We start from the raw sequence: 27362 nt of genomic DNA on the forward strand, positions 1-27362 counted from the left end.
CAGAGGATAGGATGAGCTATTTATTTCAGTTACATGGAAACATCATCAAGTTTTCCTTTATATCTTTATCATATGAAGTTTCTAACACTACTACTTATCATCCCCACCTACTCCCAACCTCCACTCCATTACACACATAGTCTCACATATACACAAACACATATTCAAAAGCAAAACTATGGTGATGGTTATTATAACTCAATATTCTTTGGAAAAGAAAGTGCAAGTTTCCAGCACCTATTTTTCATTTACACCAGAAAACTGATATTTCTCTATGACTATTTGACTAACCTGCTAGGGAATGGGTCAGGAGGAAAGATACAGAATTTATAAAAGACTTCTCCCCCCCTTAATTCTATTCAAACCCATAAGCTGAATTTTATTACTTGTGGCTAAGATGAGATGTTAGAAACATGAGCGTACAAAACGAGGGTTTCCTTTGATTGTTTGTTTATTTGTTTGTTTGTTTTTAAAGGAAACTTAATTAATCTTTGAAAGCCGAAGGCTGGACTGAGTTGAAACTTTGTTTAAATACCATAGTTAAATCTGAAGTTTAAATTTGGGCCTTTTGTCCCTAGGTTCCTAATCTTTTATGTTTTACACTTCTTCTGTCTTGCAAAATCATGAAAATTAAGAATCTGCCTTTGAATCATAAACTTCAACTTCTTTGTTTAGATTTCAAATGTGATCAGGAGCTTTTAGTTGGGACAAGTGAAGTCCCCATGCCAGCAAGGCTAATTCCAGACTGTACGAATGGCTAATAGCTGGGAACTTGAAACACAATATATCTATTAGATCATATTTTGGAAAACATTTTGGGTATTTGTTCAAATGTATGGTAGAGTCCAAAATATTGATGGACATTTTGGAGAGAAACTCTTCTTTGAGTTCCCAAGTATATTGTTTAAATGTCTTAAAGTCAATGTAGTTACTTTGCCTTTTAATTTTTTTTAAGGAATCTCATTCAAAATAGTAGTTTTCCTAAGCTCAAAAAGATGACTGGATTTTTGGTTGGTTTTTTTTTTTTTTTTTTGGAAAATGTCCAACAACTTATGACTCAGAGGAATTGAATTAGGGTATTTCCCTGTCATAACTTTTTAACTCTGAAATTCCACTGTAATTCCAGTTGGCCTGTGTGTCCTGAATTAACCAGTCTATTTTTTAAAGTTAAACTATTGAATCTATTTTTTCTCTATATTGTGTAAGCAAAGTTGCATATGTGTGTCTGTGTGTACTTAGCCTAAGGATGTTTAACCTAGAGAAGAAAAAACGTGGACAGTATGGAAAAGGTACAACATACACATTGTCAAGCATCTGACGGCTTGGCATGTGGATGAGGGATAAGGCATTGGATATAATCTTCCTAGTCCAAGGGGAAGAACTAGAAGTAATGAATGGAAGTTTCAGACAAGCAGATTACAGTGTAATGTTAAAAACAGTAGAAATACAACTTCCTAACAGTTGGATCTCTCTCATCTGTTAAAGTAATGGGTTCTCCATCACTAGAAGTTCTCAGATAAAGACTCTATGGGGTTGTTGTACAAGGAAGACAAGATGATTTCCAATGTCCCTTCTTTTTTTGTGACCCTGATTGTCTATGTGTAGGTATGATGCATGTGATTTAATGAATTATAAAAATACCTATTACCATCTCCCTACTGCATTATATTAAAATATTTTTATTGAAATCACATAAAATGTCTTTAATTATCAATATGCTTTTATATTAACATCATTCTCTAGAGCAGAGATTTTTAAGTTTTTTTGTATCATGGAAATATTTGGCAGTCTAGTGAAGCCTATGGATACCATTTTAGAATAATAATTTTCAATGTATCAAATTATTTTAAAACAATCATGGGTCCTAGTTTGAAAGCATTCTGATCCAAAGGGCTATATCATATCCAAAAATGAAATAAAGCACCTTTTTTTTTTCTTTTTTGCAAAATTGTAAATGCGAAAGAATGCTGTTTTATTTCCAACTCTACTCCCTCTTTTAATGAACACTTGTTCTGCGATCACCTTTGAAGTGATGTACCATTAGCTGGAGTTGTGGTCTGTGCTGGCCTTCACTTGCTGGTAGTGACCAAGAACAGAACCCAAATCAATCTCTGCCAGGTTTGTAATTGAGTACTTCCCTAATTTATGAGACAGTTTTTCCATTAACAATGAAATCTAGAGAATTAAATAAAAGCAGACCTTCTCAAGTGCTGCTGCATAGGTGAATAAGCTATACACATTGATAAATGCACGCCCCTTCTCCATTTCTGACTTTGAAAAATTCTGTGTCAGGGTTTCAGGTCACATTCTGACAACAATTAGGAACAGCGAAATAAATAGTTGGCAATCCTTCTGTTATGACATAGTATGCAAAGCCATTTTTACCAAGAAAAAGCTTATCTTGTGAATACAAATTTTATTACTGAATTGGACATCCAACTTGCTTGGACAGAGTTTAAACTGGGATAGAACCTTTTAGAAGATTTGAAAAGTTTGGTTCAACTCTTTGCATCTCATTTGTAATGGTTTATTCCTTAGCACTTCTAAGCTTCAACTAAGAACTAAAATAGAAAAGAAAAAGATTTTTGAAAGAGAAAAGTTAAGGTTTGGGGCTAAGTTTTTTGGGGCTAAGTTTTATAACGAAACCTAGAAAGAACATTTAAACTTTCTGAAATGTTCTGCCAATATTTGAGTGAGCCTTGGGTTCTACGTTCAGATGTTCGACTTCTTCAAACCTTGACACAACTGGACCTAATTTCAGCTATTAATTACACATCATTGATAGTTACAATCTTCTGCCTTTCTTTGTGTCCTCAGAGGTTACCACAGTGTCCCACACATAATGAGCTGCTTGTTTACTGACATCAACAGAATTAATTTTTCATATATATATATATATATATATATATATATATATATATATATATATATATATATATATATATATATATATATATATATATATATATATATGTATATATACACACACATATGTATATATATGTAAATATATACACACATACATATATACATATATATACATTTATACTAATTATGATGCAATTGCAAAGCAGACATTTTATTTCATAGCAGATTCCTAGATGATGCAATAATTTCAAATCAGTTCTATTCCCAATCAATTTAGCTTAAAAAGAATTCTGCTCATCCAGTAGTTTAACCTAATTGATCATTTCTCATTTTGGTCTTGAACTAGGGAGTGCCTCAACCACTTTCTCATTTCTAGGTTTTACAGAAGGAACCTCAGAAAAATATTAGTAATAATCCATAACATGTGTGTAGAGCAAGAAGAAACTACAAGAATGTTGGAGATGTTAATGTGTCATGATAATCTGTAGAAATGGACTCTGCCTTTGGTCCACTGTTGGTTACTATTGTTCTTCTTCTACATGCTTAAAGAGAAACAAAATGACATAAATATGTTGGGGTCAAGGTACAGTATGTCCTGCTGTGGTTGATCAGACCAGTAGGAGCTTGGAAAGTACACACAGTCCATATGAACATTTGGAGTGGAGACGTCTCTAGATTTATGCATCTTACATTTCTTTTGGGCAATTGTAATTCTGCTTTGCTCATAGAGCATAGGTCCTTCTTTGAGGTGAGTACACCATGATGAGTGGTCCCATGTCAGTATCTCCCATGTCTCACAATCAATTCCAAAGTTCTTTAGAGATCCACTGATCCACTAGGTGTGTGTGTGTGTGTGTGTGTGTGTGTGTGTGTGTGTGTGATATAGAGACATTATAGCACACTGGTTAGAGACCTGGGCTTGAGGTCACAAGACCAGATATCTTTGGCACTAGTTGTGTGATATTATGTAACTCACTTCTACAGCTGTGCAAAACTCTGGTAAGACTCATCTACTGAGTCTTAAAGGGTTTGCAGTTGACAAAGGGTTTCTACTGAAACATCACGGATGCATTTTTATGTGCATTGTTCGTATGCATATGGCATGTAGATATAGATATAGATATGTAGATATAGATATATGGATGTATAACTTAAAAGGGAACAATACTTGAGGTTCGGAACTGAGGACTATAGCCACTACATTTATCTGGAATACAAGTAAGTATCAGAAAAGAAGCATAAAAAAGGTTTCTGAGGAGCTAAGCAGACACCATAAAGCTGATGCCCTAAACCTCATGTACTTTACTGATAGAAAGGCCTTTCTGGGCCCAAAGAGAGATATTTACTTATTTTGTACACAATTCTACTAAACTAGATTATCTAGTTTCCAAATTCATAGTACTGTCAAAACGGTAAATAAGTAAGAGAGAGAGAGAGGGCTGGCTACAGAAAGCCACACCAATAGAGCAAAAAAAATGAATCATAGTTTAAAACCTGACAGCACAAGAGGAAGCAAAACTGCCCCCAAAACAATAATAACAACAAAAAACCAAAATAATTTTAAAAAGCAAAGCAGCATGGGACCATTTAGTATAAGATCAGTTTTACAAATGTTAATAGGTTACTACTCAGGAAAATACAGTAATTAGTCTTCATAGAAAGAGTATATAACGTTGAATAAATGGAAAGAATACTAGACTTGCAGGGAAAAGTCCTGGGCTCAGATCCCAACCTTGCCACTTACTGGGTATGAGATCTTACACAAATCATTTCTGGGACTTAGTTTTCCTAGCTGCAGGTTGAAAAGGCTGAGCAAGATGAGCTCCAAGATTCATTCAAAAGTTTAACATTTTGAGTGTTATTGAAATCTGGGGAGATAGTAGCCATCTGGAAAAGTCAAAATATGCTCAATTAATCTCTTTAATGTCTTAAGAAGACCGTATAGTATATTTTAGGAAGTTTTCCACCCAAAAAAGGTTAACCAAAAGAATCTTACTGCTCAAAAGGCTATATACTCTCAACTACCCAGAATTATATAGGTAGTTAGATAGCTAGTTATCCTCATCCAAAACAACCTATTTCCTGAATGGATCAAATATGTAAATATTTACTGTTTGCATGCTTCAGTATGAGTGTGTGCAAATACATAATACATGTATAATAAATGTAACATGCATCTATGTATGGATATTGCACAAAGCTGAAATTTCCACAACTAATTTGAAGACTGTGTTACATTAATATAGAAATAACCCATCCTCAATTATTTCTAAGGCTATTTGGAAAAGGAGGGAGATGATGGCATTGACATACAACATGTGGAGTTTAGGTCAGAGTTTAGAAAAAAATAGAGAAAAATTATAGAATCTCATCTTCTGGACAAGGTAATGGGGATGGGGCAGGTAGGGATAAAGAGGATAACCTCTTTAAGTCACCTCCAACTCCAATTCTGTGAATTAGCATATAAGTGAAATAGTCCATTCATCGATTGTTACTACTCCAAAACTCATTTTCATCTAACTACATTGAGTTGGAAATTTATATCCAGATCAGCGAATTCTCTTTTGTTCATGTGATTTGGGGGTAAGGGTGAGCTAGATAATTCAAATCATCAAATAATCTGAAATAATTTACTTAAGCCAATTCACCAAGCCTTTTCCACCATTTTGCCAGAGCTGCTGAAATGAACAAACTTGTCTTGCTCTTTCCTTACAGAAATTACTATTACAATGGGAAATTTTGTTTTCTGTCATGAAGGTTTTTTGCAAAAAAAAAAAAAAAAAAAGGACTAAGAGATTAGCATGGAAAATATGTAGTCTTTGAGGTGATGCTTCTTTATCAGGAACTAACACTCCTTTCAGGTTTATTTTTTTTTCTTTCTTACTGGCAAAATGTACTGGACCTAATCATTTGGGTCCAGTAATCTTGGCACCTTTCACAGTTCTCTGAAGACATAATAATAAATGATGTTTATAAAATGTTTCAGGGAATAGTAACTACTTCTATTGATGCCACAACTGAGCTGCCTATCAACTGAGTTGGTATGTCGAAGATACTATAATAATGAAAACTGCTACCACTTGTTCTTTCCTAAATATCATATAATAAAGAAACATCATTTGTGTTGTCTTCTAGAGACAGAGAAGATTTGGATCTGGGCTAACACAACTCAAAGTTTTTTTTTTTTCTTCCCTGATATAAATTAAAACAGCTAAGGTATAGACTCCTGAAAAATGGAGTTTTTAATGGAAATGGAAACTGACCCTTAACTGTAGCGGCACTACCGGATGCCGCTATAATAAGCTTCCCTAGATGCCATGGTGTAAATGTATTAGCTGTACTAAGAGACCCACTCCTGGTATAATTATGTTAGGAACCAATAAGACAGCTCAGAAATCAATATGCTAAGACAGATAGAGTAAAGGACCATGGCCAGCAAACTGGGAATATATTAGTCTGGCAGGTCCCTAGCTGAGCCACGAAGAAGGGGATATCTTTGCTGTTGTAAGGAAGCCATTAATTGTAAATTTTCCTGAACAAGGAACTTGAAGGCAGAGCTTAGGTTGTGTTGTTCATACCACTCAGTGAAGACTGCAACTATTATTGATCAACAGTTAAGCTTTTTATTCTTATTTCAAAATCCAACTGTGTAAAAATCTAAATGTGCAGAGGGATTTTTTTTTCAGCATTTCCCACAGTGCAGCTGAAACTTTTCCTGAGCTTCTAATTTGGTTTAGTAATCCTGGAACTTGAAGGCTGATAAAATTACCCTTAGACGATGTTTCACTCATACAGATAAGTTTCTTAGAGGGACAGCAATTATCTAATCAATAAATATGTATGTGTGTGATATGACTGAGGGAGGAGAAAGGCTGGGAGGTGCTGCTTTTCACTGCATTTTGCTGAAATGGTCAAGCAATTTAACCCAGACTATTAAATATTATCAAATTTCCTAATCATTTAAATTTATGACAAAAGAAAAGGGCACTACTACTGCTAATTTAAACTATTTCTGATGGAGTTTTTCTCTCAGACTTAGCCTAAAAAAATTACTTGCTTAATAAACAGAAACAGTGCAATTTCGTGGTGGTTCTGGAAAAAAAAAGAAAGAAAAGAAAAGAAATGAGAAGAAACAAAGGCCAACCTTTTGTAGTTACAGCGTAGCACATCTGCTCATGTCCAATCAAGCCTTCAAAAACATAGTAGTAAACAAAAGCAGCCATCAAGCGAGGACAAAGTCAGAGACATAAGTGGTTCGAATGAGTGTGCAATTTCTGCCCATATGACCATCCTGACACAATTGCTCTAATTTTCCTTCCAGAAATGACTGATAAAAGATTTAGGTAATTGCTATGGAGACAGACTTCCTTCCATCACTGGGTATCTTGAATAATACAGCCTCAGGGTCATAAGATGGAGTGTCAGTTTCTGCAGAGTCCTAAATTAATACTTGTCCCTGCTTTAGCTATACTTCCTGTACATCTAATGAAGTGAATGTAATTTATTTTGACAATGTATTGAAAATCACTTGATCAAATGACTATTCTGTAATGAACACAAAATACTATCTAGCCTTGAAAACTATACCTCCACAATGACATAAATACACACCAATTTTTCAAAGCACATATTCTTTTTTTTTCACAAAGTATTGCATTTAGTCTGCATAAAGATGAAATAAAATAGTTTCTAAAAGCACAATAATTCATGTGCATTTAAAAATATAGCCTGGTCTGACGCCTCAGTTCGACCTGTGTCCATTCAGCTAGTGACCTTAGCCCCTGTAATCAAGCTTAATTTATCTAGGTGATCTCTGTATTTCCAAGTATTGAGTAGCACTCAGAAATAAATTCAGAGAGCCACCAACAAGCTAATGACTAGGAGGAAGTTCTAAAAGCACTACAGCTCAGCCTCAACAAAAACGAAAGCTTAATACAATGAGCAGTGTGGAGGGGAATCCTCAAATCCTCTGAAACTTCCTGCCATCAGATGGACTGGAGACTGAATTGTCTCTAGAATGCTATGACATTTCCAGTATTTAGAAAAATCATCTCTGTGCAAATGATAACTGCCTGTATCACTATTATAAATTGTTAAAATATCTAAAGGTTGATCAGAGATCCTCAAATTGTCTAATTCTTGAATGACTTCTTTTTGCCACTGAGTATTTGAAAGATGTTAGAATCTATTTTTTTTTTCTCCTTATGGAAAAATCACCCTTAGGCTTCTGAAATATATATATATATATATATATATATATATATATATATATATATATATATATACACATATATTTAATTCTGATGCTAAATGAATTTCTAGGAAACCTTGAATAATTATTTCATTTTCCTTCTTAAAGAAAATGGTACCAGGTCACAGATATGAAAAATACCTGACATTAGGAATACCTTCTAGGACTTCTAGATATTTTTGACAAATAAAAAAAAACCTGGCATCAACTGGACAAGACTACCAATGTTAGGCACACATCTGTGTGGTGGCACTGTGAAATGCACGACACAGTGTTTAAATACAGTCAGGCAGAAGCCAGTGGATAATGCTCAGTAATGGGTTAATCAATACTTATTATGGTTTTATTGGTTCACTAAAGAGAGAACAGAACCTAGTGAGCACAGAGTCGAGAAATCACTGCATCTGATCTAGATAACATCTACTCTCCCTAAGGGATTTCCCTATTCAAGAATCCAATTTACCATGCCTGATTGACAAGGATTGGATCCTAGGGAATCACATAACTCTTTTTAGGACCCAATAAAATCCTAATGGATTTGTCTGACTGGTCAGAAGACTTCAAGTTTTACTAATCTGAGGCGGTTTGTTGCAATTAGCCTTTATTCCACTTGCCATTGGGGGGAAAACAGGCAAGAAGGAATCCTTTCCTTCTATAAATGCTGGAGCCATACTGGGATGCCACAACTGGGAAGAGTTACTGTGCAGGAAAAGATGACCATGATAAGTGGTTAATACTGGAGAACTTACGGAAGGTGAGATGAGGTTGAAATGAGGATTCCAATGAAAAATATTGGCCAGCTTCAGCTAAGTTTAACTGTCTCTTTTGAAATTTGGATTTCTTACCAGATTTCTTTCTATCTGGTATGAAAGAATGTGACTGAGTCATTCCATTATCAGATATAAGGAATTAATCTACCTACTTAAAAGTAAGAGAAAAACAACAAAACTGAATGCTGTCATTATAATAACCAAGTCTGGACACTAAGAGAAAATAAAATGTACCTCCATCCCTTCTTTACAAAGGTAGGAGCTACAGGCATAGGACATGGCACATCATTTTGTCAGACTTAGTTGATATGTTAATTAATTTTTACTGAATTGTTCCTCTTTTCCTTTTTTATTGCTATTACAATGGATAGATCACTGCAGAAGAAACAGCAGAGGGATATATAAAAAAACAAATGTGATATAAAAAACATATCAACATTTTAAAGTATCTTAGGACTTTGTCCCTTTCTGAATGTACTTTCATATCTAATATATATAATATGAAGAACAATCAACAAATTAATTCATAGCTAAATAATTTTCTCTTATCTTTTAAAAAAAAGTACTGTAAATCAATCTTGAGGAAGCCTTTCCCAACCCTCTTAATTCCAATATCTTCTGTTAATTTTGTTGTTGTTCTACCATTTCCAGTCATGTCCAATTCTTTGTGAACTCATTTGGGGCTTTCTTGCCAAAGACCCTGGAGTAGTTTGTCATTCATTTCCTTCTCCAGCTCATTTTACAGATGAGGAAACTGAGCCAAACAGGATAATGTGACTTGCCAGGGGCACACAGCTAGTAAATGTCTGGGGCTGAATTTGAACTGAAGAAGATGAGTCTTCCTGACTCAAGGTCTGGACCGCTATCCACTGCACCACCTAGATACACCAATCTCTTAATTATTTCTTAGTTATCCTATGTATTGTTTATGTGTACAAGGTTGTTACCTTGTTGTCTCATCCATTGGAATGTGAGCTCTTTGAGGGTAGGGATTGTCCTTTGCCTCTTTTTGTGCCCTTTAACACAGTGCCTGACACAAATTAACTACTTAATAAATGTTTCTTGACTGGGGTCAAACTCAAATAAATAGGGACCACTACTCCATACTCAAGGATGCCTGTAGGTCTCATACTGACATAATTTTAAAATGTAATGTTATCAAAGTTTGGTGTATTGTTATTTATTTTGTTAAGTATTTTCCAATTACATTTTAATTTGGTTTGGCCTGCACTCAGGAGTATTGTTGGCCACATGAGGCCCCATGTTTGATATATGAGTAGATAATTTTGTGACTTCGTATTGCTTTTGTGGTCATAAAATTCTAGTTTGACAGCTCCTATCAATTTTCTAGGTGATATAATGGATTGAGTGCTGGGCCTAGAGTCAGGAAGTCTTGAGTTCAAATGTGTCTTCAGATACTAAGTGACCCTGGGCAAGTCACTTAACAGCTGTTTGTTTCAGTTTCCTCAGCTATAAAATGGATATAAATAGCACTTGTCTCTCAGGGTTGTTGCGAGGATCAAATGGAATATTGGTAAAGCACTTGACATATAACAGGTACTGCCTACTCCCTCACCCTTCTTCCTGTTTTTGCAACATTCTTGTGTAAACTATCTAATTTGATCCCAACACCCCTCCAGAAACCTTAAACCTACTGCACTCTGAAACTGGGATTCCAATGGGCTCCTGCCTAAGGGCTCCTCTGGACCCGGCTAGCTTTAGAGCAATTATCAATAGTAACTGTTGTTGTTTCCCACCCAGCCTGATGTCTTTCTTTTTCTTGGACTCATTAAAGCGGCCATGCTACTTCTTCAACAGGCCTATTCAATGAATGGACCTTGCCTCACCCTAAGTGAGTACCTGCAAAGTCCTTGGACTATAGGGCCCAAGGTCTCCCAGTGCATCCTGGGTCATCTCCAGTCATCCTGAGGAATATCAGGTCACTGGATTCAGATGGCCCTGGAGGAGAAGTGAGGCTGGTGCCCTGCACAGCCCTCCCTCACTCAAAACAAAGTCAAGTTCAAGTCATGTCATTATTTCTCTGATGGCATGGTCTTCCTTGGCAATGAAGGACGAACACAACAACTAACCCTATGAAGCAGCAGAATTGGTCTCATATTCCGCATTACACAGAGGAGAAAACTGTGGCTCAGAGGCTGAAACACTTTCACCAAAGTGACACAGGTAATAAGTCGTGGATCCACTTCTTCTGCCTCCTCATCTCCTGTTCTTTCCACTACTCCATGCTGGCCCCTTTACAACATTTTAGAAAAATTTTAGAAAAACTTTACTATTTTGTAAAGTAAGCCCTCGGGGCCTAGACACTCCTGTGACCAGAGAGAGTGGATTAAGAATTGGAAGATACCTTCAAAGGCAATTGATCCAAGCCCCTGAAAAAGGTGTACAATTTATTCAGTATCTCAAAGATGTTAAGTTGCCCAACCAGAATAAGAATAATATTAACAATAATAACAGTAGCACTTATATAGCGCTCTACAAATCTAATCTCATTTTATCCTCACAAACAACCTAGGGGGAATAAGTGCTATTATTACCCTCATTTTGCTGATGAAGAAATTGAGACCTAGAGAAAGGTTAAGTGACTTGCCCAGGACCACAGAGCTAGGAAGTCTGGAGCTGTTATTGGAATTCAGCTTTTTCTAACTCTGGGTACAGGGAACTAGCCACTGTGCCACCTGGGATTTGAACTCGTATCTTCTAACTCCAAATCCAGCATTCCTGTTGTTGTTCCATGCTTTAAATGATGTAAATCTTACTTAGAAATAAGTGCTTCTTTACTAGTCCAAGGTCTGTTCAATTCAGAATAGATTTTCTCTTTTCAAGAAGCAATCCTGACCCTTTACATATTTTCAGGTAGAATGAATGGTTCCATAAACAGGAAATGCTTATGAAAAAGAGATCAGGCTTTGGTTCCCCCTTCCTCTCTTAATCCTCTTTCCCCCCAAAAAACACACACACGTACACACAAATAAAAAAAAAATCACAAGAGAAATAAGTGTTCCTTATGGAGCTCATTCTATAGGATAAAGATGTTGTCAACTTCAAATCCCTGGACCCAGACATAGTAGCTATTAAAGGCCCTATACCACCTTTCAGTGTCTAACAACTGGATGACATCATAGAAACAGGACTAGCTTTTGAAAACTGGGTCAATTGTAAGGGGACTCTCAATATCCTCTTAACCGTAAGAGTCATAATATTAAAGAGGAATGAAATTGGTGTTTGTGGTGTGGCAGGGTTTAGTAAATCTGTATAGGATTTGAGTTCATCCAGGCAGTACCATCACTCGAGTTTGCAATATAAAGGCCAAGTGGGTATGTTCCTGGGAAAAATGAATTGGAATAATGTTGTTTTTAATTTTTCTGCTCTGTCTTAGCAGATTTAAAAAATGTTTGCATGGATGGGTGGTCTCAGCAACTAAAGATGGAATTTCAATCTTTTTAGTGGATAGTCCGAGAGACATAGCGGAATGTAACTAAAATAGAAGAAAGGAATCCAAGAGGACTTGGATTCTCTCTACTTTAGGCACACACTAGGCTTTAGCACTTCCTAGCCAAATAAGCAGAGGCAAATGACTTAAGCTTTCAACCATAGATGAGTTTCCTCATCTATAAAATGGGAAAAATCAAACTTGCAGTCTATCTACTTCACACAAGTAACCTTGTGAATTCTAAGGCATAAAAGTAAGTTAGCATTTTGACCCCTAATTTAGTTTTAACTAATTTCAACCAACATTGATTAACCTATGTGCAAAGCACTATGGTGATGGAAGCGTGGAGAGAGTCCAGTACAATGACAGAGACTTGCTGTTATGGGGTTTCTAGTCCAAAAGAAGCAGATGACATATGAACGAATAATAGAAATAGAAATAATACATAAATACAAAAGAGAAGCATCAAGCACATTGGTTGAGAAGCCAGAAACTAAGCATGCCAGTTTATTCAGGATTGTCTTGGTATCCAGTGTCAGAAGGAAAAGGTAAGCTTCATCTTGAGAGGAGAACTTAAACTCTTTGAAGGCAGGGACTATTTCATTTTGTCTTAATTTCCCTAGGACCTAGCACCATGCCTAGGAGCTGTTTAATAAATTGTTGACCAAATGATTTACTGACAGGGTGAAATGATGGTTCTAGAATTGCAAAGTTCTTTTCCGATTCTGGCTCTTGAAGTGGCTCTAAGACTTTGAGTAGACATTTTTTGGAGCCTTGTTTCCTTGTTTACATAAATAATATTGTCCCTCTTGAGTGTGTTTAAGAAAAATTACTGCCTTTATGTCACACTGCTGCTCACTTAAGAGTTTTCAATATATACTATTATATAATGTTACATATTATAGAATAATAAACTATTAAAATGGGCTGCCTGCAATGGCATGAAAGAATTTGGAGGTGAAATTCAAACAAATCATATTAATTCAGATCAAAATTAATAATATTGGGATTAGGAGGGAATATGAATATGAGGGAATATTGGACAGCATAAGCCACAATGAGAAATATCACACTCAGCTATTTCTAGAACATAATTTTTCTCTTTTCATACACTGTCAATGAATAGAAACCTCCATAGATTTAAGGGTTCATATTTGTCCCTATACTATTAAAATGGGCTACTTGCAATGACAAAAAATTTGGAGGCAAAATTCAAATATGCATCATATAAATTCAGATCAAAATTAATTATAACATGTATTCCAGCTGAATTCTGTAAGAAAAGTTGCTATTTCCAAGCCCTGTGAGGGAGAAGGAAGAAAGAAAAGGTTTCATTCTAAACCTATGCTTTTGTCAATTTGTAGTTGTTTTTTTCTGTGTGAAAATGAATGAGCTGAGCTGACATCATTTTTGATAGCCAGAGTGTATGACTATAAGACTACGTAGGCTTTAAACTTTTAATTCTCATAATTAATATTGGAAAATTAGTCTAAAAAATATAACTACAACCCAAAAGGAAGGTGATCATTTGACTCCCTTTACTTTTGCGGTGTCCCATTGTAGGGGACTTCAAGGGACTACTTTCTACACAACCAAAATAATTGACCTTTTCTGTGCTGATCCGGCAAAAGAAGGGTTAAATGCTTGGGGCTGGAAAGCACTATGCACAGTTTTGTGGCAAACACTTAACGGAATATGCTCAACTACCAGAAACTAAACCAGGGCACGACACATTATACATTATAAAGCAACCTGCTGTTTTACTATATTGACAATCCATTTCTTTTTCTTTGGTTTCTTTAATGGCTGCCAGTACAAAGAAACTATGGCCATTCCAAAGCTATCCTGTGTATTTTATGGCCTTTTCCTTAAAGATCTCTCACTATTTTGCCATGGCTATAAATGAGAGCTTTGAAAAAGAAAAGTTGATGGGGGGTGCCTTCCCCCTTAAACTTGACTGGCTCTCCATTCTAGTTTGATGCTTCTCATTGTTCAAGGAAAAGACATTAAGCAGAAAATTCCTATCGACATTACAGAAAGAAAGTTCATTTCTGGGCCTTTTTTCTTCTTTCATGCCAAAGCACACAGGTGCTTCAGATACAGCTAATTACAGCAGTAATTAAAGTGATTACCTTACCTGTTTATTCAAGGGCACAAGGACTTCTAATGGGAACAAATCTAGATATAAAGCCTCTCTGTCAATTAACCATGGAAGTTTGAAGAGATAATGAAGGAGGACGAGGGGGTTGGGTTACAGTTCTGTACAATAACGAAAATTGTAATTCAGCACCTCTTACTTTTCCTGGAAGCAGCCCAACAGTTCAGCAGAAGAAAGACAAGGAGATTTCCTGAGTAATCTGATCTGAAGAGTACCATAGAATAATGGTGTTCTCCCTCAACCTTGTCTATGAGAATGCTGGCTGCCAACAAAAGATGGGACTGCCACAAATACAGAGCCATCAACCTAGGGGCAACCAGACTTCTCAGCTGCATGTTGTGGAGCCTCTCAAGGGGCCACAGACCAGGGAAGGAGAGCTGAAATGTGACTCTGCTGCAGGCAAGTGTTCTTCTCTTGTCCTCTCTTTACAAAATGGCATGACATGATGCGTTCACTTGCACAGAGCTGTAATTTAGTGCTAGTAATACACTGAAAATATCCTTTTCTTGTTGTTTTTCAGACAATGTGCCTCCATTATGGAATGAAAAGAAGTACAACAAAACCAGGAGGATGGAATTGATTTACTGGACATCTGAACTTATCACTTCATTAAGGTATCCCTAAAAGGTTAAAGAAAGCTATGTCAATACAGGCTTAGGAAATCCCAATTGGATTGTCTATTGATCTCAATATTAAAGCCCATATTCATTATTTGCAATACTGGCCATGGGCTGCATTAAAATCACCATTCTACTGACCACATGAAATGGACATCATTCGGAGGGAGTAGTCATATCCCCATTCTTATCCTTTCCTTTTTCTGGTTTTCTCACTTAATCATGGAAAGAGGGAAAAAAGCCAGCCATATTTTTAGGGAGCCTGATACCATTTTTAATTGAGTAGGAAGGCTTGTTTTATAGCTTTATTATTGCCATATGCTGTTTTATGTCTTGTGTCTTAATACCCTCCTTTGTGGTCATTAGTACAAGTACAAACATTGGCCTTAAAACAATCTACCCATAATATTTTAATAAAGCTCTATGAAAAATCCATAAACTATATACATATATTTTAATTCCGGGTAGGGAAAATGTTAGCTCCTTTTGGGAGATGACTTTTAAAAATCACCTTGTGCTTAGTTGTTAGACAATGAGTTTTAAAGCAGAATCTTTGATTTACCATAACATAAAGCAATCAAAGTTAATTAAAACACAAGGAAGTGTGTGTTATTATATTTTCTGTTCTGAAAGAAAATATTTGATCCATCAGTAGTATTTATATTGATGATACATTTTCCTCTTGTTTTCTTCTTTCTTTCAGCCACTTCAGATTTATCACTAGTGCCTCCAGAAACATTTGAGTAAACTGTATCCTACCCATAACTTATAGTCATATGAATATGCAAATTGTTTATTTTATTTTTCCCTTTGGAAAGTAATTCTTACTAGTTTGCGCATGTTTTAGAGTTGGTAAACTTTAGTGAAATGAAGCAAAGCTCCATCTTCAATTCCTATAGATTTCTTAGTTAACCCAAGTGGCATAGTTTGACCTGATAATGTTATACCTGTATCTATATTTCAGATACAATAACCATTTTGAATGAAGGAATTGTAGGGGTTTCAGAAACTTTAGCAGGTCATCATCTATATATCCTTCCTTACAGTCATTATAGCTGTATTTTCTAATTTTAAAAATTTACCAAACCCATCATATTCTAGCATACTTCTTGATAATCCCTTTCTGTTCTTCTGAGTAAAAACTGATGCTTTTTTAAAATGGCAATTCTTAAATGACCAAGAACTGTATCTTTCATTCTTCCTTCAATATTTCAAGGACTGGTAATTTAGTTTGTGCCGAGTGAGGCTTTCTTCAATGATAAAGGCTGCCAACCTTCCATGTCTCAGGGGGTGGTCTTTATAAGTTACTGCGGCAAGAAAAAAAACAGGTATTTTGGTGGCTAACTTTCTGGTGATGAGCCTTTTCCAATTTAGTTTGATTGATCAGCCAACAAGAGACATACATCACTCAACACTTACCTGAAACATTTTCAGTTTGGTAGGACCAGGAAGAGTTTATATTTACTTCTTTGTTTTTCATTCATTTGTTTTTCTTTTTTGGTGGGGTGCCTCTGAATTTCTTATTTCACAAGTAAAGAGGATTCCTGTGAGGAAAGCCTATCAATGCATCTGTACAGCTGCTTAGCAATATAGTCTGACAGCTGCCTGGGACATTGAGAGGTGATGACTTGCCCCCAATCCTACAGACATAACGTGTTAGAAGTGGGACTTGAATGCAGTTCTTTGTCCCTCCATGGCCCACTTCCTACCCATTATTCTATGCTGCTTTCCTTTCATTTTGTTACTTTAAATTCCCAAGCTTTATTACACATCAGTTAAATATACTTAGAAGTCAATATTCACCCTGCCCCAATCCAATTTAGCTTTAGGAAGCAGAGATCAGTAGAAAATACACTAACTTCCAGCTCTAATTTGCTGTGTGACACTGGGAAAGTACTTCTCTCACAATTTCAGTGGCAATTTGTTTCTGGTCTTGAGAATAAATGCTTGCAAAGAGGAGCTGAATTGGAAAAAAAAATTAATACCAACCCATTCAATAAACATTAAGTGCCTACAATGTGAAAATCACTGTACTAGACAATACCTGCTTTCAAAGAGACAAAGTAAGACAAAAAAATATAATACAAAAATGAGAAGTGCCATTTGAAAGATAGAAACACGGCCATGGACTTTCAAAAGAGAGTATCATGTCCACTTGAGAATGAAGAAAGACTTCTTGAAAAAGAAAGGGTTTTGATAGAGATTGAAGGGATAGAGGTGAATGGAACTATTTTTTTGTTTGTTTAGTTATGTTTGACTTTTCATGACATTGTGGACCATACTCCATGGGGTTTCCTTGGCAAAGAAATGGCTTGTTGTTTCATTCGTCAGTGAATTAATGCAAACACAGGTTAAATGAGTTGTCCAGGGTCACACAGCTAGTAAATGTGTGAGACCAGACTTGAACTCAGATTTTCCTGACTTGAGGCCCATAGCTCTATCCACTGAGCCATTTAGCTACTTTCTAGATGGAAAAATCGATATTACCTAATCCAATCATCTCATTCCATAGCTAAGTGAACCTGTGATACTCAGGGAAATTAGATGGTTATTGAAAGACCATCTAATTAGTATGGAGCAGAGCCAGGATTCGAATCCAGGTCCTTTGACTCCAAATGCATTGAAATTTGTTTCTATATTGGATGTAGTAGTTGATCGCAGGTAGAAGGAAAGGATATAGAGACAGAAAGAGATGAAGCATTTTTGAGAAACAAAGACTATACATAAGAGAGTACTGGAAGATAAATCTGGAAATATAGGAGTCATGGAAACACTTGATTCCAAAGTAATTGAGATGACAGGTGTCAAAAGGGCAATGGAAAGATGCATCGTTTTGAGTAATTAGGTTACAGTATACAGTTGCCCCCAACATTCCAAGGCGTTGGGCATGTAAGACCACTGCAAATGTGAAAAACTGGGAATAACTCTGGGACCCACCCCAAAGCTTTATTTATAATTATTTGGATCATATTTATTTAACACAAAAATAAGTAAAACAACACCCTGCACCCTTATAAAAGCTGCACACTATGCAGAGTCTTGGCGGATTTCTTTCTCCACATGATAAGCACAAGATACAAAGATGACTGTGTGAGAAGAACTACATCATTGCGTCCTGATGGTAGAGACAAAGAAGAGCCATTCCCAAAGACAGTTCACAGGCCATAGTACTTTAGCATACTGAAACTTTTAACAATAGTTAACTGTCTGCAATAAACTTGTATATGTATTCTTCTGGTAGTAAATGACAAAATCAATTAGTAATATAGAGTATTTATGCATTGATGACTTTTTTTTGGTTTTCTTTACCTACATTAATCGTCTGCAGTTTTCCATGGTACGCCGCCGATCTCCAAAAGTTGCCGTTTAATTATCAATGACCAGCCCTCAATTAATTGAAACTTTTGACTGTTGAGGGATGACTATACTATCAACAGTGACTTATACTGTATTGTATTGTATGAACAAGCTCATCAATAATATTTAGAAGCAAGAAAGGAGATTGTGAGAGATGGGGAGAACAAGAACCAAACTGTTGTGCATGAAATGTGGGTTCCAATTCACATGGATCTGTAAGGTTTTCTTTTATAAAATTTTATATATATATATATATATATATATATGTATGTATGTGTATATATATGTATGTATGTGTATATATATGCACACACATATAATTTCTGTATACATATATATACATATATAGAGAGAGAACTTCCCCCAATTACAAATCAAAACTATTTTTAAACTTTTTTTAGTTTTGAGTTCCAAATTCTCTCTCCCTCCTCTTCCCCTCTCTAAGATGTAAGCAATCAGATATAGGTTATACAAGTGGAATTATGTAAAACATCTCCATATTAGTTATTTTGTGCAAGAAGACTCAAGTAAGAGAAAAAGAGTGAAAGAAAATGAAAAAGTGCTTCAGTCTGCATTCCAACAATATCAGTCTTTCTTGGGAGGCAGATCATATGCTTCATCATTAGTCCTTTGGGATTGTCTTGGATCATTGTATTGCTGAGAATAGCACTGTCACTCACAATTCTTCATCAAACAACATTGCTGTTACTGTGTACAATGTGCTCCTGGTTTTGTTCACTTCACTATGCATCTGTTCATGTAAGTTTTCCCAGATTTTTCTGAAATCATCTTACTTGTCATTTCTTATAGCACAATAACATTACATTATATTCACATGCCACAGCTTGTGCAGCCATTCCCCAACTGATTGGCATCCCCACAATCTTCAGTTCTTAGCTACCACAAAAAGAGCTGCTGTAGATTTTTTTGTACAAATAGGTACTGTAAGATTTTCTAAGTGTTCTCAGTGCTCATGTGACAAATATTAAAAGAACTGATGAAGTTCTCTGATACTTTAGAAAGATTCTGTATGGAAGATTTAATAAGACAGAGATATAAAAATTATACAGTATGCAATAATACAGCTGAGTTAGGATCTCTACAAGAGAAGTACTCACATCATTCATTCAGCTAACTTTTATTTGACATTTTCTATGTATTAGATACTACACTGAATGATGATAATAAAAAGCAAAAGTTATACTGGCAGCATGATAATTATGGATTGACTTTTCATTATCTTTCAGATCCTTGGAAAAGATACATATTAATTGACTCTTCCATCACAAAGAGGAACAATAGGTCTCTTAAAGTGGCAGCTAGGTGGCACAGTGGCTACTGTGCTTGTCTAGCTAAAAGACTTGTCTTCCTGAGTTCAAATTTGGCTTCCAAGCCATACTTAATAGGTGTATGACCCTTAGCAAATCACTTAAATATTTGCCTCAGTTTCCTGATCTCTAAAATGGAAAACCACTCCAGTATTTTTTACCAAGAAAATCCCAAATGGAGTCATGAAGAGTCTAACATGACTGAAACGACTGAACAACAAAAATGTTTCTTAAAAGGTCCATGCATCTTGTGACTGTTAAGCCTGGGCCTCCATGAGTCAAAAATGGACTTTTTTTCTCATAAAAGGATAATACCCATAAAATGATCCTCATTTCTGAAAAAGAACTTGTTTTGCAGTAAATATAGCATAGTCCTTATTTCTTAGGAAACAACAACAAACAAGCTAAAAAGACTTTTAAATATTTGTATAAAAAAAGATAATTTCACATGACCTGGGTACGTCAAAAGTTGGACGATAGCTGCCTGGAGAGCTCTTCATAATAATCTTGTCCCTGCTCTCCTTTCCTCTCCCTCCTTTAATATGGATTAGGGAGGTTTACCTGGAGGCAAAGGTACCCCAACTGGGCTCAGGAGATGTAATATAATTCTGTCCTATTTTAGAGAAATACTTGTATGTCTGTGTTTTTAATGCTGCTGTTAAAAAATTATATCCTAAAATTATAGTAGTTGTTTTTGATGGATTTGCATGTTTGTATTGAACTGGAAATTTCCCAGAAAGATCATATGCCTGTATGTCCTTTTTAATATCTAACTTTCTTGAACAAAACCATTTATTTAGTTGAATTCAGTTAGCCTAGTAGCCTATTTTCCAGTGCCAAAGATCCCAAAGGATGCTGGCTGGGAAGAGGGAGGGTACAATTGTACCCCCTTCCCTTCCTGGAGCAGTGCTTTTTATAAGAGGTTGGGGAGAGGGGAACAGATGAATAGTATATATGACTACAATATAAAAATCTTTCCAAATAAGGGAAATCTAATACAATCTAAGTGGGCAGATATTTCACCTTATAAATTTTATACTTAGGTAATAAAAATGTGGCACCAGGATTATGCTGCAGACCAGAGAGGCCACAGCATTTGAACACCTTAGGTAAAGTTTGGAAAATGTGCTCTCTGAAATTGAAATTTTTGTACTCATATTCTGCATTGGAACCTCTTTGCCTTCACTTCAATATATGTGACTTGAATTAATCACAAACCAGATGACAATGTATAGAATATTTTGAAATTTAAATTAATCACTTATTAAATCAAAATAAATGTGTCACTTGTGTTAGACTTTATGCCAGTTTCTTTCCTTCCAAATAGAGACCACCTTCCTAAGTAGCACTGATCAGGTGAAAATGTTAAACAAAATTGAGAAAACAGCAAGTTATCTCTAAAAGTATGAATGGAGGGAAAGAGGAGTTGACTAAATTTTTCATCTAAATAGTTTCAACTATCAATTTGCATTGATAACCACAAAATCTCCCTTCCAAATTTGATCATGAAAAGAATGGGATAGTGAATATCCCATGGACAAGGGTCAAAAAGACCTGGGTTAAAATTCCTCCAGATATTTGCTACCTGTGTGACCTTGGAAATGTCACTTAACATCTATAGGACCTAGTTTTCTTATCTATAAAATGAGAAGCAAATGTCATAGTGTTTAAAGTATTGAATGAGGTCAGGAAGATCTCAGTTCAAACATTGCCTCTGAAATTTAGTAGCTATGTGGCAAAAGACAAATAGCTTAACCTCCATGAATCTCAGTTTTCAAATCTGTAAAATGAGGGCCATTGTATTTGAAGGCCTGGTAAGGCCAAATTGACAATCATACAACCTCTCCCTCATTTTTCACCCATAACATCAAATGACCAAACACCATCTTCACTTTAACATTTTTCCATTGTATCTTCAACTATGATAAATCTAAACTAAATGTATTAGCTCACCCAAATCCCCCTAAAAGTTATAACTTCCTTTCTGATCCATTTTTGTCAATGTCACCAACATAGTTCTCTCCTGACTAAGCACCTGGAGGACTTGGATAGTGTGTTATATTACCTTTTCATTGGCCAGAATGCCTAACATAATGCTAGGTATATAATAATTACTCCAAAAAATCTTGTCAAATTATAGTGAAGTAAGAACAATTATCATTATTAAGCTTTGGGACAAAATGACTGGTTGCTTCCTTGTTTAGAAGCCAAAGAGAAGTGGGATATACTTAGTTTGAAGCATTCACACACAAGAGCATGTATGCATGGTGAGCTACTATATGGAATGATTGAAGCAATTAGGCAGTGTTCTGGTTCTAGAGAAAATACCAAAAATCCACCACGTTGTTACTCAAGTTTAGCAAAGTGAACTACAGTAAAATGCATGTATTGGGGGGAAATTGGGAGGAACAATGAAAATGAAAAAAAAGCTTATAGGGAACATGAAGATTGCCAGTTAGAATCTTATAAAAAAAAAAAAAACTGTGCCATTGATCAAAAGGGCAAAGCATTGGAGAAACAAATCTGCATAATTGGCTGGAAAAAAATAAATTTCTATAGTGTGGAACACCTGGAACGGTGCTGGGAAAAGAGCACCAGAATATGAGTCAAAAGGAATAGTTTTACATACTCTGCCATTTCAGTCATGAGGCCATGATCAAAGTAAATCAGTTAAATTTTCGGGGTCCCAGTTTCCTTATCTATAAAATGAGAGTTAAAATAAATTCAATACCTATCTCACAGGATTAGTATGTGAATCAAATAATATAATGTTTCTGCAAGCACTTTATATATTCTAAAAAGTCATGTGAAATATATGATCATCATCGTATCGTCATCATCATCATCATAACTATTATCTTGATTTGTTTTTGGTCACATCTGATTTAATTAGTATAGGGAATTCTTATGGAAAAGACTCCCGGGTCAAATTAGGTCAATATATAATCTGTAATTAGAAGGTTGTCTGTGACTTACCCAGGGTAACACAGCCAGTATGTCAGAAGTGGAACTTAAATTCAGATCTTCTTGACTGAAACATACTGTTTTATCCACTGTGCCACACTAATTAATGTAAGAGATGAGCTTTAGAGGCTACAGTAGTTAGGAAGAATACTTCCTAAGGGAAAAGAACAAAATGTAGTAGATCTGGTGCCAAGAAAAATATTAGCAGGATTGCCTTCCAAAAGATTAACAAAATCCAAACACCTGGAAAAAAGCCTTTTAAAATATATCAGCAGAAAGAAAACACTGAAGTGTTTAGTTAGAACCACTTGATCACAGTGGGAAAGGCACATTAATACATGAAAAATTGATCACATTCAAAAACATTATGGAAATCTCCAAATGATAAATATCTACTTTTAAAGAAATATTCATAGGATTAAGTCAAATAATAGCAAATGTAAAAGGTGCCCTAGATTAAATTTAAAACAAACAAAAACAACAACAAAAACCAAACAAGAATAGCAGAATTAGATGGAATATCTTTAATTTTTAAAGGAATTCAAGGGTGAATCATAGAAATAAAAATTAATATGCTAGGTAACCTTCCTTCAAGAATGGTTATCACATTAGAAGAAAGATGGCTAATAAAACTCCCATTTATAGGAAGATTCCCAGAAGTGGCCCCTATGATCTTGTTGATTTGGTTTCTATACCTTACAAGCTAAAAGAAACAACTTTAAAAGTATGGAGTTATTTATTATACAAACAAGTGCATTCTTTCGGGAGAATGACAACCTTGATTCTATAAGTGGAAATCAGACTCAGATGGGTTTTCTGAGAGGATAAGAAAGCATGTGAACAAGAGAAATGTAGTAGACCTAATTTACTTCCTAAGTACTGATTAGACTTCTCCATGAATTAAAAATAGCATACTTGCTAACTCTCCAAGATTATAAACCACAGAATCATTGCTAATCTGCAGAGGTAGAGGGAATTTTCTCACTATTATTTCCCTACACCAACAAAATTATACGTAATGAAACTCCCCATATAAAATTTGCAAGAGAATCTTGGTGCCATTTGAGCTTTATAAACAAAGTATTTCATTCCCACTAGAACTGAATTACAAGTGTTTGGTCAGTTTTCTAATTATTCAGCACTAGTCTTCCTTGGTTGACATATTTCTTATCAGGATCATTAATTATATAGGACTTTAGAAGTGGAGCACACCCTAAGAACCTCAGAAAGTTGATTGGCTAACCAACTGTGGAACCCCTAAAACTTTATTAAGGATTTTATCTGCTTTGAAACATTAATATCTTTGTATTGAGTAACAAATTAAAAATTCTGAACAATTATTGATAATGGGTTCTGAATCCATTGAAATTTATCTCTTGCTGTGAATGAAAGATAAATAAAGTAAGGGAAAGCAAGAGTCAGAAATGAGGAGGGAGAGAATTCCAGGCATGGGATGCAAAAGTAAAAATGTGCAATTCAAGAAATGAAATGTCTAGGGTGAGGAACTGAAAAGAGGTTAATGTCACTTGTTTGCAGAGATGGAATTAAGGGGAGGGTGGCTTAAGGTTTTGTAAAAAGTCTGGAAAGGTATCAAGAGTCTTAGTTACCTCTGTTCACTTCTTTCATTTATCCTCTATATATCCTCTATATGAGCTCCTTGCCCAGTACTTGTCACAGTGCTTAGCACAGTCGTTACTTAATAGATGCTCCTTGACTGACAGATTGATATGTAGGAGACTTGAATCTGGAAGCCAGTTGTTGTAGTGCCAATGGGATATTCACAGCACCTACGGTGACCATGAATATCCCAGTGCAATTCTGAGTCACAGAATACAGCAGACTCTCTACATGGAAGACAGAACCAAAACATTCATTCGGACACCAGAAAGCCAAATCCATCATAGCAACAAAAATTTATGCACAATAGCAATGCAGAGAACAACACCATCCCCAAGTCTTCCCCCTGCTGGGCTTCCCATAAACTAGCTCCCTTAAACAAAATGCCCTTCTCTCGCTCACAGCCAGCTGTGGGCTTGCCTGCATCCTTCAGTTCTGACTGCTCTCTCACTAACCTCCTCTCAGCTCTGCTCTAGCTCTGCCTCTTCCTGTTCCACCCTTTCAGAAAGTTCCTCCCATCACAGGCTCCATGTGACTCAGATTCATGTGATTCAGGCTTCCACATGACCCAGGCAGGTCACATGGTCCTATTAATGAATGGGAAAGATTTCCCATTTAAATTACCATTATAGTTGTATATGGCCCCGAAGAAGACAAGCAACATATAGAGACAGAGCCTGATTCAATGGCAACTGATAATGGCAATAGCCTTCTTGGGCCATCCATAAACTTGGGACTGGGACTATAATAAGCTCATGGGTCTGAGTCGGTCCAAAAGGTCAGGTAAAGACATAAAGAGTAAGTTTGACAATATCACATGCAGTTTTAGAACTGATAGGGGCAGCTAAGTGGCACAGTGAATAGAATACTGGCCTTGGAGAAAGGAGGACCTGAGTTCAAATCAGGCCTCAGAATCTAATACTTACTAGCTGTGTCATCTTGGGCAAGTCACTTAACCCCAACTGCCTTGCCTTTCCCCCTCCAAAAAAAAAAAAAAAGACAACTAAAGAGTGAGTCTGACAGTATCATGCACAGAGTTTTAGAAGTGACATCAGGACATATAAGTATGCCAAAAATATCTTTCCACTGACTAATGTATGATTCTTTAGGGAGTAATGGAAGAGAAAGTTATATATGTGGCCAAATCACACTCAGTGGTGAAGTTTTCTAATGGATACTTTGTAATAGCAATAAGGCAGCTAGGTGGAGAGGAGGACGGTGTTGGATTTGGAGTCCAAAAAATTCTACCTTCAACATTTACTGGCTGTTGTGTGACCCTGGGCAAGAAGCTTGTTTTTATTGCTTATGTTCACATAGATCTTTTAAAGTTGGCAAAATCTTTCATAAATGTTACCTCATTTTATCCTAAGACGATCCTGGGAGGTAGATTCAATTATTATCTCCTTTTTGTAGATGAGGAAAGTAAGGCTGTATATTAAGTGATTTTCCCAGTGTTATACAGCTAGTACCTGAGACAGGATTTGAACTCAGGTCTTTCGAGCTTCCGGTCGAGCACTCTATAGTACCATCTAGACGTTTCTATGATACATCTGTGTGCTATACATTGCCTATGTATTCTTCTACTCTAAAGTATACTTTACTGTATTATGCACCTTTGCTAAAAGTGCTACTGCTATACATACATCTATTATGTTTCTACATGTAAGCTAGGTCTGGTAACTATGTGACTTTGATATACTATTATGTAACAAATATGCATTTTGTTAAGCCTACATAACTGATCTATAATATGTGATTATTACATGAACTATTGTTTTATATGGTATTCACTCTTATGAATATTTTCATTTGGACCTTGATACATGAAATTCTCATGTGCAAGATATATATTAAACACCTATATGGAGAATATATATTCACAGTTATTACCTATGACTGTTACATACATATCATTTAATGTTTCTGGTGTTTGCTGCAGATATCCTGGGGTATCTCATGAAGGAATAATTTTTTTTTTATTTGGAAAATGTTGAAAGGGGGTAAAAAATTTCTCCCACGAGGACTGTCATCTTTCTATAAAATTTTGGGAGCAAACATTCACTTATTAGGGGAGAGGATTCTCATTATCTTATCTCAGAATGTCATGAAAGGCTACCTGCATTCAATACGGAGACATTTCTGAGGTAAAAAAGAGGAGAGAGGAGGAAGTAAGGGAACTAAATGACTGCTGGATTAAGAGTTGTTCCTGGGCATCACAACCCTCAGGTTTCCTCTCCTTCCCCCACTTCTTGCTGGTGTCAGGTTCTAGGGATTAATGCAGTAGTATCACTTTGAACATTAAGACTTTCTACTATATCTGTCAGTGCCAGCCTATGGTCTCAGGGTGATGCCCTCTCTGCCCTGAGATACCTAACACTTTTTTACCTGAACAGTATCTTCACATTCCTAAAGACTTAGTATTCTTATGGTTAGCAGCAGCGATTTTCAGATACTGAGGTTGCAATATTCTCTAAACTGAACAGTGTAAAGTAGTGGACAGAGGGCTTGCCTTGGAATAGAGATTTGGATTCAAGTCCCTTATGCTTATTAGAGTTTTAATCCTGAGCAGGTTAATACTCCTAAGTCACTTTGTAAAGCTCATAGTTGTAGAACAGTTGCTGATCTTCATTGGTCTGGAGAGTTTCTTCAAAAGAAGTCTCCCCAAACAAATGAAATCACAGGTCTAGATACTCCTCTCATTTGTTTTTGTTCGTTGCTTTGTTTGTTTTAAGAAACTGGTCAAGATGAACAATATATAGCAATAAATGACCATAGTAATCTATCATTTGATGAACCCAAAGAGTCAAGGATTGTGGAAAAGAATTCACTATTTAATAAAAATTGCTGGGAAAACTGGAAAGTAGTTTGGCAGAAACTAGGCATACACTAACATCTTACACACTATATTAAGATAAGGCTATGTGATTTAGACATAAAGAGTGCTATCATAAGCGAATTACAGGAGCATGGAAATGTTTACC

This window comes from Notamacropus eugenii, chromosome 4 (genome assembly GCF_028372415.1).
Source record: "Notamacropus eugenii isolate mMacEug1 chromosome 4, mMacEug1.pri_v2, whole genome shotgun sequence".
Lineage (NCBI taxonomy): Eukaryota > Metazoa > Chordata > Mammalia > Diprotodontia > Macropodidae > Notamacropus > Notamacropus eugenii.